We start from the raw sequence: 13,873 nt of genomic DNA, 5'->3' as shown, positions 1-13,873 counted from the left end.
AAGCTTCTGCATAGAGAGAAGGAGGAAGCTTTAAGGAGCTCTGTTGTAATTGTGCTTCCTGCATATCCGGATGGCCAGAGCAGAGCTAGCTGCCTTAACAAGCAGGAAACAAGGCTGAACTGAAAACTTCCTTCTCTCCAACTCCTCACTTTTTTTCTCTCTTTCTCTTTTTTTCATTCACCTAGCTGTCCTTGTACTTGGACAACAAACTTTTGAAAGAAAAAAACATAGCAGGAAGGGAAGAAAGAAGCAAACAGACTGAGGCACCAGCTTTGGGGAGGAGAGGGTTCAAATGGTTAACAAGCTGCAAATCAAGTTGATTTCCTCCCCTCTCTCTGCTGACTCCTGTGTGAATGACTAAAGTGAATTAACCTGGGGAAATGCCAACTTCCCAGGTGTAACTTTACAGTGGATATACTCACATTTTTCTGCTATGTAGTCGCACCTCAGGAGATTTGGGGTATTTATTTTTGCTGTAAGTAATTTCTCAGGGATCCTCAGAAGGTTGATCATAATATCCGTTCATACACTTTATACTCTACCTGTTGAGATGGGCTAATGAACACAGTGAGGCAAAACATCAAATGTAGCCAGTTCCACTCACTTTATTTTTCGAGGTCCAACACATTGCTAGGTCCTTAAGCAGGCGTGTTACTGCTTTTCTCAGCTTTAAGATATTTCAGTCACTACATGGGGTTTAAAGCAGTTTCCGGCAGAAAGACACCTCTAAATCATGGACATTGCAGGGCAACCGGAATCTCTCACTTTAACCAGGTTGTAAAATCTCACTATTGATGTGCTGGTAACTAATGTTTCATCCCAGGGCTGCTAATGCTTTTATGTCTCTGTGGGCCTCTTTCATCCAAGGACAAACATCAAGGGTTTTATAACTATCACTTGATCATTTCTGCTAAAGTAGGGGAGGTGGATTTTCAGCAAGATAACAGAAGTGTTATCTCTATCCAGGGAGGATATAAAGGATATTGGGAAGATAACATCTAATTGAAGTTTCAATTTTCCACGCGCCAAATTGTTTTCATGGCTAATTGATTTACATCAACTAGATTCATTGACAAAGCATTTTTAAAAAGATCACTGCTACTGTTGTTTCAATTAGCTATCAAGAGTTCATAAAATTCCACAATTTTGCAGAATATTTTGAAATTCTCTGAAGAGGTACTTTGCTATTATGCTGATTCGCAGAAATGGGTGTCTTTGCACATAATTTCTAAGGCCTGAGAGTGTATGCGTGGCATATAAACAATGCTATTCTTTTGAATTCCAACTGCCTATGACAAGTACTGAACAGGGTCAATTAGCAATTAGTATGTGTCAAAGTCTAATGTTCCCTGATTTTGAAATCATATTATGTGTCAACTGCAGGTGTCCTGTGAATGGAATTTAGCTGAGCGTTTTTCTGTACAATGGATCTTGAATTTATTTGCTTTTTTGATTAGTACATTTATCACGCAGACCTCTTTGCCCCAGTGAATTCAGCTTCACATAAATGTTTTAATTTCAATTCACATTATATGTCCCTGTCATCTGTATCATTCACCTTCTTTGAATTGGAAGATTAGAGCAGCAGTTCACCTAATCACAGTACTGGATAATTACATTTGTAGGTGGACTGTATTAAAGCTTGAATAGAAATTTCTCTTTTTTCTGATTTCTTTTACTGTGAAACTATTGGGACATGGCCTTTTAAAAATTCATTTCTACATATTGTATGCTGCTTGAAAAGGAGCTGCTAACTAATAATTGCTTTCATTGGCTTAGACAAATATATTTCCTTTGTCTATTTACCTATCACATGTATATAGTATTTGTGTATAACTGGTTGCAGTTGCTTAATTCACATTAAGAAGATTGTTAACTTGATTTTGATAAAGCCTTAGAATATCCAAGAATAAGGAGGTATATTGGTTCTTTAATTCTCAAAGAATTCACTCAATAAGTTATTGGACAAGTTAATTTGTAAGACTTAGTTTTGCCATCGAAGGCTTTGGCCTCCTTCCCTCCCAAATTGGGGAAGTGGACCATTCCGGTTCTGTGAAGGTGATAACCTTGTGATAACCCATGTGTTCATCAGTCAAATTACTGTCCCCAGTAATGATAATGCTAAAGCTCTGGAACACCAGGGCAGCTAATCTGTATTCAAATTACACTCAATGAAACAGCAAGCACAATTCAAGTAATAATTCACTTGCACTGAGAGGTGAAGGGAGATGCTCAGACCCCTTCATGCAGATTGGACATTATCATACATTTCTTAGGTGTTGGACAGGTCTGCATGAGAGGGCTGTTAATGAAAATATCAATCAAAAACTCTGCTGACTTAATGGTCAATTTAAATTAATTAATTGGAAAGGGAAAAAGTTGAGAAGGACGGCATTGATTGTTTAGCTTAAAGGCATTGGCAGATAATGTGATCCAGGCTACCCAAACAGAACAGTGTTTTCTTATGGAGGAAAAAGAGCTGTGCATAAAAAGGTTTGCACAGGGAGAAAAAGAAGTGGTGGGAGCAGAAAACCTGACATTGAAACCCTCTGGACCAAATGCTGTTCGACAAGAGACAAACAATGCAAGGTATTGACATGGAATTTTAGAATCCTTGCTCAGAGACTCTTTAAGTTCTAGGTTGCAGACCGAAATTGGAAGAGTTCCTAATTATTTATCTGTTTGTTTGCTACATTCGTTTGCCATCTTTCCTCCAATGAAACCAAGGCGGTACACATTTATCTATCCATTTACCCTCAAGGTAGCCATGTCAGGCTGAGGAAATGTAACTGCAGGCAAGGAGAGACTGTAGTCCCAGGATGTGAAAATGCACTTTCTAAATAAAAGCCCAGCGCATTTCAGCTTGGCCTTTTGAAAGAATTATTCAAAAGTGCAATGTTTATGCCCTTGAAGAAGGCTGAAGAGGCCAAGCTGAAACATATGGGGCCTTTTATTTTGGGGGGAAAAGTGCATACTGCAATTTTTTATATCCTAGGACTATAGTCTCTCTTTGCCTGCAACTTTGGTGGATGTACCAGTTCCTTTTTGCTGCTGAGAGGGTATGGCTGCCACAAGGTCATTCAATAGGTTTCTTAGAGTAATGGAGATCTGAACACCGTTCTCTCAAGCCTTACTCCAATACTCTTCCTACTTTGGCCTATTGAGTATGCCACAGGAAGCTGCTGGGGTTTCAGGGAAATAAGATTGTTGTAATCCTAATGTCTCTTAGAGCACTTGCACAAGCACTCAATGATCTTACCTGGAGTGGAAGAGGAAAATAGTTTGTGAGCTGGGTGGGTGTGTGGGTCCCTTCCCCCCCCCCTTGTGATATAAAAGAAATTCATTGGCCACGCAAGATGCATGAATTTCACTTTCATGGTACTTCAGGGTGTGGAAAAGAAGATGGATGAGGACATGATGTAGGAACCAGCTCCAGCACAGTTGATCAATATGATGTAATATAATACAATACAATATAATATAATACAATGTAATATGTCATTATCAATATGTCTCCTCTTGAATGTTTTGAGCTCAGTGTATTTTCCATGGCATCCATCATTCCCATGCTACGAATTCAATATAGCAAGATACAAACAATCACTTAGAATTCAGATTATGACATGTACATTATTATTCAAAATGTTACATTGAAATGGGAGTGGAAAATCAAGATTCGGGGTCATGTAAAGAGTTCACGCAATTAGAACACTCTCCTTTTTGGAATGTCACGTTCATGTCTTGAAAGAAATAACAGAGAGAGCAGGACTTGTGTATTCTCTTCACCATGTGTATTCTACAGATATTTTGGGAATGCGTTAATAGAGCTTGTGTGTTGGGGAAAGGGCATTGAGTGATTGATTTTTGTTCCATGGGTCCCTGTTCACAATATATCCTTATACTCTGAAACAGGGTTAGGTAGACAGCATAGAAATTCTAGATACCAGAAACCCAAATACATCCACCAATTCCTGACCTTAATACAGTGGTGCCTCACTTTACAATTGCCCCACATTATGACGAATCCGCTTTACGGCGATCTTTTTGTGATCGCAATCGTGATTGCAAAACGATGGTCTAAAGGGGGGAATTTCGCTTTGTGATGATCGGTTCCCTGCTTCGGGAACCGATTCTTCACAAAACGATGATTTTAAACAGCTGATCAGTGGATTGGGGGGCATGGGTAAGGATGGGGTGGGCACAGGGGTGGAGGGAAGCTGCCTCTGGCCTCCTGTGGCCTCCCCTCTTGCCTTCTGAGAAATGTTTTACCTCTGGGTCAGGCACAGGATGAGCTGCTTTCCTTTCAGGGATGTGCCATTGCCTGCAGAGCCACCCTCATTTTTCCATTGTCTGAGAGGCTCTCACAGTCCTCCACGAGCAGATGTCCTCCAGCCATGCACCACACAAACCAGGCCGGAGTTTCCTTCAAGTCGGCAACTACTTGCATGGGCATCAAGATGCACAACCAGCATCTCCCAGTGATGTAGCATGGGTTGCTGCACCCAGGACAAGGCAAATTTTGTGTGCAGGGGGGGAGAGAATTTCACACCTGGGGCAACTGCCCCTGTGCCCCCCAACACACACACACTATGCCACTGACCAGGGGAACTGCATTAAATCATCAGAACCTTGTTGTCACAATATGAACAATTTCAGATCTACAGAACAAGAAGGACAGTGGAGGAAAGAGAAAGAGCAGAAGCAGTGTATTATGTACAGTGTGTATGCATGTGTATATGTATGCATACATTTATTTATTTACTTGTCACTTTTCTCTCCATTGGGGACCCAAAGATATATTTTTGCCCTGCCATGAGTTTTCAATCATTTTTTAAATAACAGCTGAGTGTGCGAAATCTCTAATGGAAGACGGTAATAGCAGAATGTGAAAGATTCTCAAAAAAGATGGGGCATATAAAAATATGCTTCCTGTAGCATCTGGTACATGCTTTGTTGTAGTAAAGCCAAATTGCAAACCAATGGACAAGGGAGGAAAAGTGCTTTGTCCCTCCTACCACAGGCAATGCAGCAACAACAAAAGCGGGTCGTAGGCAAGGAACTGGGGGGGGGGGAGGGAGCTGAGCTTGGTGACTCAGAGGAAGGCAAGTAAACTTTAAGGCTGGGGAATTATGCAATACTCTACTTACAGTCCAATGTGTTATAGTCCATTCTCCATTTGAATCTGCTCACGGTACTAAGTAGCACATAACATTTCTCAGCCTTCCAAATAGCAGGGGCAAAACTGAATGTCCACTCTACTGCTTCTGGAAAGTCCTGTGGACCTCTGAGATGAAAGGAATGCACAGGTACAAAATAAATGTAAGTTATGAAGCAGTTTATGACCTTAGTCATACTGTATGTGTTCTATTAAGATGTTACAGGTCCAAGTCAGAAATATCCCGTCTGAGGTTGTCTGACTGAAGTGTGCCCACCTTTCAAGCTAATTTCTGTTAATGTCATGCATGGTTAGTTTGTGTCCATTTGATCTGTCTTTTAGAGATTTATTTTATCAATAAAGGTGTTATTATGACTTTAATGATAGTTAGAATCATTTATATGAATTGTCTATTGACGAACACATTTAACAAAGGGTGTTTATGTGCTGAACAATCACATATTTTATTTATCAAATAACCACATAATCAATATTTTTAAAAACAATATCAAGTTGAGGGACTTCTTTGAGCTAATATAAAGATTTCCACAGTCTGTGATTGTGTCTAAAATATTCTATTTGTGTCAGCTCTGCATTACATTTTATTACCCCTGTTCTTAACAGTGATCAAATATTGATACTGAGAAACTCAAGTTGATCGTGTATTCTTACCAAAAAAAATGTGACATTTCTATTAATATCTCCCATAGAAAACCTGCCTAGACTGTGTATGTTTTAGAGATATTTTTGTGGAGTGTTGCAAGTATTGATGGGGTTTAGTGATTAAACAAATTGTTATTCTCTGGACAATGATGTGTTGCTTTTCCTCTTGGATAGCAGCTCTGCTGTGGCCAGAGTGACTGTGGCCAAAGTGTGTTTCCCTTCATCTCTCAAGCTCCAGGGCAATATCCCATACAACCTGGCGTGGAAATAAGACCCACTGAATTCATGGGTGCTTCTCCAGAACATATGCTAGAAGCGCATTCAAGGGCTTTTACAGTAATTTTTTCCTGAGGAGGGCGAAGTTGCATAGTGTTGTTTGAGATTCAATAGCACATGCAGCTCACACCACCACAAGGTACCGTTATTCTCCGGCTATGTGTGATCCCAAACAGGGTTGGCGTGAGGACACAGCCCTATTTCACTCCACTTCAGATGTCAAAGGGATCTGACGTTGAGCCATCAAAAACTACAGTGCCCTTCATTTCCTCATGAAAGGACCTGATGGTGTTAAGGAGTTGAGGTGGACATCCAATCTTGAGAAGTATTTTAAAAAGGCCATCCCTGCTAGCCAAATCAAAGGACTTTGTGAGATCTATGAAGGCCACAAAGAGTGATTGTCGTCGTTCCCTGCATTTCTCCTGCAACTGTCTGAGGGAGAATACCATGTCAGTGGTGCACCTGTTAGCTCGAAATCCACACTGTGATTCTGGATAGACTCTGTCTGCAAGCACCTGGAGCCTCTTCAGCACAACACGGGCAAGCAGCTTCCCTACAACTCTGAGAAGAGAGACGCCATTGTAGTTATTGCAGTCGCCCCTGTCTCCTTTGTTCTTATACAATGTGACAATGTTTGCATCCTTCATGTCCTGTGATACTCCACCTTCCCTCCAGCAGAGACAAAAGACTTCATACAGTTCGGTGGTGATTATCTCTTTACAGCACTTCAGCACTTCAATAGAGATGTTATCCTTTCCAGGTGCCTTGCCAGAGGCGAGGGAATCCAAGACCGCTTTTATTTCTGCTAAGGTTGGTTCGCTGTCCAGCTCTTCCAAGACAGGCAGGCACTCAATGTTATTTAATGCTTCTTCAGTTACTACATTCTCTCTGGAATATAGCTCAGAGTAGTGTTGTACCCAGCATTCCATCTGCTGTGCTCGGTCCTGGATGATCACCCCTGTAGCATACTTCAAGGGAGCAGATATCTTCTGTATTGGACCTAAAGCCTGCTTGATACCGTCATACATTCCCTTGATGTTACCTGTGTCTGCTGCTATCTGTATCTGAGAGCAGAGCTGAAGCCAATAATCGTTAGAACATCTCCTAGCAGCCTGTTCGACTTTGCTATGAGCAGCTCGAAGAGCTTGCAAGTTGTACTCACTAGGACTGGCTTTGTATGCTGCTAGAGCTCTCCTCTTATCCTCAGCTCCTCCGAATGGGCTTCAAACCAGTCTGCCATCTTTTTGGTCTTCTTGCCAAATGTGGGCAAGGCAGTGTTATAAACCAGTGGTTCTTAACCTTTGTTACTCGGATGTTTTTGAACTGCAACTCCCAGAAACCCCAGCCAGCACAGTTGGTGGTGAAGGCTTCTAGGAGTTGTAGTCCAAAACTCCTGAGTAACCCAAGGTTAAGAACCAGTGTTATAAACAGCGTTCTTGAAATGTTCCCATCATTCACGTGCATTTGCATCAGCCGGGCCTGGAAGAGTTTCCTTAAGTGCTTGGGCAAATTCCTCCACTTTTCTTTGATCACAAGTCTTGCTGATGTCAATACGTGGTCTTCCTTCCTTTTTCATGTGATACAATCTCTTTGTTCACAATTTTACTCTACTACATACCAGGAGTGATCAGTATCACAATCAGCACTCTGGTAACTATGTGTGACCCTAATACTAGGAAGGCTAGAATAGTGATCCTCTAGTGACGATCAAATCGAGCTGATGCCAATGCTTGAATTTTGAATGTCTCCAGGAAACTCTGTGTTTCACCACTTTCAGAGGCCCATCTGGTGGGGATTGAGAAAGGCCTTCTCAGCAGCCATGTTCAGGCTTTGGAACTCCTTACCAGGAGAGGCTGGGTTTGTCCCCTCCCTACTCTCTTGCTGGCAACAAGAGAAACTCTTTTTATTTAAGCAAGAATTTGAAAATTAAAAGCCTCCATTTATAAGAGCTTAAGGGATGTGCTGGTTCCACTGTTTTAAGTTAAATTGCAATTACTACCCTGTTTCTTTGAAAATAAGATCTAATCTGAAAATAAGCCCTAGTATGATTTTTCAGGATGATCGTAATATAAGCCCTACCCCCAAAATAAGCCTTAGTTAAGTGAAACCCCGCCCTTCAACATTGTGCAGAAACCATAAGAAGATGACATGACTGTATTTGAATAAATGTAGATTGTTGTACATGGAAAAAATAAAACATCCCCTGAAAATAAGCCCTTCAAAATTAATATAAGACCCTTTCTTATTTTCAGGGAAACATGGTAATTTAGTTGATTCTGAAAAAGTTTAATTGTATTTTAGTCTGTACACCGAACATGTACAGAAAACTGGACTAGATTCTGATGAAGGAAAATTGGTGAAAAAATCAATAATTTAAGATATGCAGATGACACCCATCTTAGTAGCAGAAAGCAGCAATGACTTGAAACAATTATTAGTGAAAGTGAAAGAAGAAAGTGCCAAAGCAGGACTGCAGCTGAATAGTAAGACCACAAAAACATGACTACAGAAAAATGACACAACCTTAATGCTGACAATGAGGAAATTGAAATTGTTTTTATACTTCGATTCAATCATCAATCCAAATGGAAACTGCAGCCAATAAATCAGAAGAAGGCTGAGACTCAGAAGAACAGCAATGAAGGAATTGGAAAAGATCATCAAGCGTAAGTATGTCCCACTGGAAACCGAGCCCTGGATCATCCACACTGTTGATAGTAAAGAAAGTTGATTGGGGGGGGGGGAATATTGATTTGAAAAATAGTGCTGGTTTGCAAATATCCTGGGCTACCAGAAAAATGAACAAGTGGATCCTAGATCAAATTAGGCCTGAACTATCTCTGAAGGCAAAAATGTTGAAACTGAGACTCTCCTACACTGGGCACATCACAAAAAGGCAGGATTCTCTGGAAAAGATAATAATGCTGGGAAAAGTTGAAGGAACAAGAAAAGAAGAAGACCAAGTATGTAATGGATTTACTCCATAAAGGAAACCCCAGGTTCAAGATTACAAGAACTGATCAGAGCCATTGAGGACAGGACATTTTGCAGATTGCTCATTCATAAGGTTGTCATAAGTCAGAGGTGACTTGATGACATATATCAACAGCCAAAACATTGTTTTAATTTGTCCTGGAAGTCTTCGGTCATACAGCTAATTTATATTGATTTTATTCCCAACTTTTTAAAAGTCAATGTAAAGTCATGTGGTCTATTACTTGGTTCACATTGACTTAAATTGCTTCGACTCATTTCTGTTCTGTTTGCAGAGCACACTTTTGGTTTAATTTTTCAAAAATCAAAATCACTAAAGCAAGTGTTTCCTAGTGTTCTTGGGATGCTGACTGCCCTCCATGGCCTGGTGTGCTTAATAAATACATTGATTTCGTACTTTTTTCATTTTTAAGTTCATTTAAATAATGTTAAAATTGATATAACTGCATATTTTTTATAGCCAGTGTGACCATGACCTAAGCTGCTTTGGGTCTCAGTTCCGGCAGCATATAAAGGAAATAAATAAATAAAATATATCCCAAGTATTTTGATGCTATAATGGTAGGTGTGTCCAGAAAACTTATCAACATAGCTGCCACTCATGTTCTATATACAAAGCAAAACATGCTGCTTATATACTGCCCCGTAATGCTTAGAGCACTTTCTGAAATGTTTACAATTTAATTATTTAGGCTATACATTGCTCCTGCCTCACAGCAAGCTGGGTACTCAATTTACCAACCTCAAAAGGATGGATGGCTGAGTGAACCTCAAGCTGGCTACCTGGGATTGAACTTGGGTAGTGAGCAGAGTTTTAGCTGCAATACTGCAGTTTAACCACAGCACTGTGGTGGTACTACAAACACTGAAAAAGAAAAAGAAATTGGAAGCTTTTGTCCAAGTATCTAATCACATATCAATAGATTACTAGAATACAAAAGTAGGAAAGAAAGCAGAAATAAACATTTTATTTTATTTTATTTTATTTTGAGAATTTGTCCTAGGAGTCAGTAGGTTAAGTCACAGCATTTTGTGAAGTCAGCAATTGTTTGTTGCAACTACATGGTTCAGGCAATCAAAGTAACAGTCCTATAAATGGATGTCATCAGATGGTCACTACAGAAATCAGAATATATAATTAGAAGCAGAAGATATAGAAACTCTATGAAGAAGGTCTTGCTTTCTCTGTGCAAAATAAGATGAGGAGCATGAATTCTTAATATCAAAAGCTTGGTAAAAAGCTAAGAGAACAGTAAAACTGTCATAGTGCAAAATACAAGTGAAATAACATTCCTGAGTTAAAAAGTTGAAAGATCAGCATGATCTAAAGAGAAATCTGAGTTTCTTATAATATCCAAGGGTGGAAAGGTAAACAGACACCATTCAGTGATCAGATGATCTCACTACTTTAGCTATGCATTCTACTGACACCAACTCAAATGAAATCTTTTTGGGACATATGGTCAGCTTATTTTAATGAATATGCCTAGCCCATGTCTGCATTTTATGTAACCCCCACCCTTTCCCTTTCCTTCTTCTTTTCCCTTTCTTTTAATAAAAATAATGTTTTAAAAAATCCTGAATAAGAAAAAGATTGTTTAAATAATAGACTTGCATTAATAAATTCAACTGAACATGAACCAGTAGAAATATAGATTAAAGCTAGGGATATTATCAAGGAAGAATGCAAAAAAGACCATCCTTGTAGGCAAAGGAAATCATTGATTGATGATTGAGAAAAGGCTTAAAATTGTTAACAACAGAAGAAAAGCAATAGGCTCAAAATCCTAAGTGCAGTGAATGGCATGTAAGGACAAAAAGAACTAGAAGAAATGGAATGGAGCAAAGGAGGTGAGGGTGGGGCAAGAGATCTCTTCCACAGATCCAAGAAACCAAAGGGAAATTTAAACCTGGATGCTGAAAGAGCAAGAAAAGAATGTCTTATCTGATCAGGATAAAATAAAGAGAAGACTGAAGAACGATACAGAAGAAATGCAAAGAAGCCAGATTACACTGAAAAAGGATCCTGTGATAAAGAATTTAAATTTTTAGAAAATGAAATGAAACCTGCTGTCAAAGCAAGTGGAATATTTAGATAATTAAGAGTAACTACAGTATTTCATGCTGCAGAGACAAAATCTATCAAAATCCTAACCAAAAAATGTGAACAAATTTGGAAAACAAAGCAATGGCCCACAGACTAGAAACATTCTATACACATTCCAGTCTCAAAGAAGACACTCAAGGAGTGCAGAAACTATGGAATTATTGGATTATTTCCCCATGGAAACAAAGTGATGCTCACAATTTTCCAATAAAGACTGCTATATATGAGAGAAGCAACACCCAATGTTCACAGAGGATTCAGAAAAGGAGGAGGCACTATAGATCATATTTAAAAAACATTGACTAAGAGGATGTGTACCCAGTGTGGTGTAGTGGTGACAGTGATGGAATAGGACTAAAGAAAATCAAATTCTGCTTTACGATAAAGCCTGGGACTGTGTAAAAGAAATGGGTTGCATATAGTGTACTGAAAAGGATACTGTTAGGATAGAATAAGGAGAAAGGATGGCATCCTGTTGTGCACCCACATGAAATGACTTGTTGAAGTTAAAAGAAGAAAGTGCAAAAGCATTGTGAACATTAAAGAAGAGAAAAAGTAGTGCTGATAATAATGAAACTGAAATTGTTAAAATTTTCTTATATCTACGGTCAAATGTCAGTGCAAAAGAGAACTACAGAAGACTAAAGTGCAGAAATGCTAGCAATGATGCAGTTAGAAAAGATTTTGGATTGCAAGGTCCGAATCAGGAATCCAAATTGTCATATAAAATGTGACATCTGTACAATGAAAAAACCTGACTCATTGAAAATGTGGTATTGCAAGAGAATTTACAGATACCATGAATTACCAGAAAGATAAACATCTAGATGTGGGCTCTAGATTAAACAAAACCTGAACTCTCCCTAGAAGCTAAAATGACTTTTGTTGTTTAGTCGTTAAGTCGCGTCCGACTCTCCATGACCCCATGGACCAGAGCACGCCAGGCCCTCCTGTCTTCCACTGCCTCCCGAAGTTGGGTTAAATTCATGTTGGTAGCTTCGATGACACTGTCCAACCATCTCGTACTCTGTTGTCCCCTTCTCCTCTTGCCTTCACACTTTCCCAACATTAGGGTCTTTTCCAGGGAGTCTTCTCTTCTCATGATATGGCCAAAGTACTGGAGCCTCAGCTTCAGGATCTGTCCTTCCTGTGAGCATTCAGGGTTGATTTCCTTCAAAATGGATAGGTTTGATCTCCTTGCAGTCCAGGGGACTCGCAAGAGTCTCAGGACTGCAGCACCACAATTCAAAAGCATCAATTCTCAATGACTAACCTGAGGCAATCATAACTTGAACGTATCATGAAAAGAAAAGATGCATTGAGAAAGATGATAACGGCAAGAAAAATGGAAGGCAGCAGGAAAAGAGGAAGAACAAATACAAGACATATTGATTCAATAAAGGAAACCACAGCAGTTCATTTACAAGGCCTGTGCAGGGCTGTTAATAATAGGATCTTTTGGAATCATTAGTTTATTGGACCCTTGTAAATTAAAAATAATTTGATATCATATGACAACTATCTAAATGTTCTTTTGAGGATTAATTCAAACTTCATCATAGAACAAGTTGCATTTGATGAGTGAGTGAGTGAATGAATGAATGAATGAAAAGCATCAGCTAGAGAAGACAATCGTCAAATTCTTTCACATAGCCAGCAATAGATTTGATGTCTAGACACGACAAACTGAAGCGTAAAGTCTGGAACAACCTGTAGCCTATTCCACCCCCAGGATACGGCCAGCAACAGGCCTTGGATGAACTATTTTAAGCATAAGTACTTGATAACTGGACCATGCCTTCCCATTTTTTGTTTTGTTCTGTTTGGGAAATGACCTTAAATTATATGGTTATTAAAATTGTTTCTATTGCTTCCTTCTGCCCTTCCTCTTCCATCTTTTCTCTTTCTCATAAAATGAATTTTTGATTGCATTTTCCCCATTAGCATGCTTATTCCATTTTCAAAGTATTGTAGTAATATTTTTGGCATATTACTAGTTTTTTTTTTTAATGTACCCAGTTGGACAACTCATGTTGATCAAAGTTTTGGAAGAACTAGTAACCGTGCAGAGAACAGAATCACAAGTCAGTTCAATGGAACACACTAGGCTTTATTCCTGTGTAGAACTGCAGCAGTGTTTTTATAAGCAATTGTTTGAATTTTTTAAAATGGAATCCATTTATTAAACTCCCCAAATACTTTCGTTTTACCATTTGCTGATGATGCAGTAAGAAAATAAAAGTTATGGCAACCTGTTACCTGAGGTCCCTCAATGATGAAAGGACTCCCACAGAATCTTTTCAGGAACATATACACACTCTTGGACACATGAATAATTGTATGTGTACATACATGCAAAATTAATAGGGTGCATGTAGACTGAAACTATATATAGAATATTTTGGAATAATTTTATGAAGGCTGCATGTGTTGAATCTAACATGTGAGATTTTCATTTGTAGACAGGTGACCATCTGCACACACTTAGAATTATTAACAAATAATATTCAGTGTGCATCAAATCTTCATACATTGAACACTGATTTCTTACCTGTGCACTAATGCTTCCCCATAGTCTCCTAAATTTCTTTCTTCTTTGCATGTTACATGGCTATGTGAAAGCACAGCATGTGTTCATATAACTTGTACTAATCTTCCCTTTTTTGGATTAAATAGCA

Source organism: Pogona vitticeps, chromosome 3 (assembly GCF_051106095.1).
Source record: "Pogona vitticeps strain Pit_001003342236 chromosome 3, PviZW2.1, whole genome shotgun sequence".
NCBI classification, from domain to species: Eukaryota; Metazoa; Chordata; class Lepidosauria; order Squamata; family Agamidae; genus Pogona; species Pogona vitticeps.
The sequence above is the reverse complement of the archived record's forward strand: the minus strand, read 5'-3'. Positions refer to the sequence as shown.